At 45.7% G+C, this 755-nt stretch overlaps 1 non-coding gene across 1 annotated transcript; it reads left to right on the top strand.

The window, feature by feature from the left end:
• The first annotated feature begins 465 nt into the window (after nucleotides 1–465).
• TRNAE-CUC (transfer RNA glutamic acid (anticodon CUC)) lies at nucleotides 466–538 on the top strand. Its single transcript has one exon. It is a non-coding gene; the product is annotated as a tRNA-Glu (tRNA).
• The last annotated feature ends 217 nt before the right edge of the window (nucleotides 539–755 follow it).

Genomic DNA, 755 nt, shown 5'->3' with positions numbered 1-755 from the left:
CCTCTCTTGATGACCACTCCCTTTCAGGTTCCTACAAGGCTCCTACATATTGAGCAACAGAAAGGTAGTCAGTCACTGTTAATTGTGCCTAGTGCATTGACCTCAAGATAAAATTAAATCCATTACCAGCAAGTGGTAAAAAAAACTGCAAAAATAGCCAATATAAATGTCCTGAATATATTAGCCACACTTTCTTGATCATTTTCTCACTTAAGTTGGTGACTGTGGGCAAGTTAGTTAGTCTAAGGGTACTAGGCTACACAGTGGCCCCCAGGATATCAGGTTCTGATCCCTGCAGTCTGTGGATGTTACCTTATATGGCAAAGATCTTGCCAATGTTGTTAAATTAAGGATCTTGAGATGGAGAGGTCATCCCGGATTATCGGAGCGGGCCCTAAATGTAATCACAAGTGTGATGAGAACCAGCCAGAAGGGAGCAAGACACAAAGACACAAAGACACAACTGCCTGGCTGGCACAGTTGGTAGAGCATGTGACTCTCAATCTCAGGGTCATGAGTTCAAGCCTCAAGGTGGGCATGGAGCCTGCCGAATTGTGTTTATATGACACAAAGACAGAGGAGGAGATGGCAGTGTGACCAGGCATTGGAACCATGTGCCCACAAATCAAGGAATACCAGCAGCCACCAACGCGGGAAGAAGCAAAGGACAGATTGTCCCCTAAAGCCCCCAGAGAAAGTGTGGCCCACCTACACCTTGATTTCAGTCCTCCACCTCCAGAAGTTGAGAGAATAAA

The sequence above is a fragment of the Lynx rufus genome, unplaced genomic scaffold (genome assembly GCF_022079265.1).
Source record: "Lynx rufus isolate CCGP_SWC_20201006 ecotype Redwood Valley unplaced genomic scaffold, mLynRuf1.p SCAF_17, whole genome shotgun sequence".
Lineage (NCBI taxonomy): Eukaryota > Metazoa > Chordata > Mammalia > Carnivora > Felidae > Lynx > Lynx rufus.
Note: the sequence above shows the minus strand (reverse complement) of the source record. Positions and strands in the feature narration are given on the sequence as shown.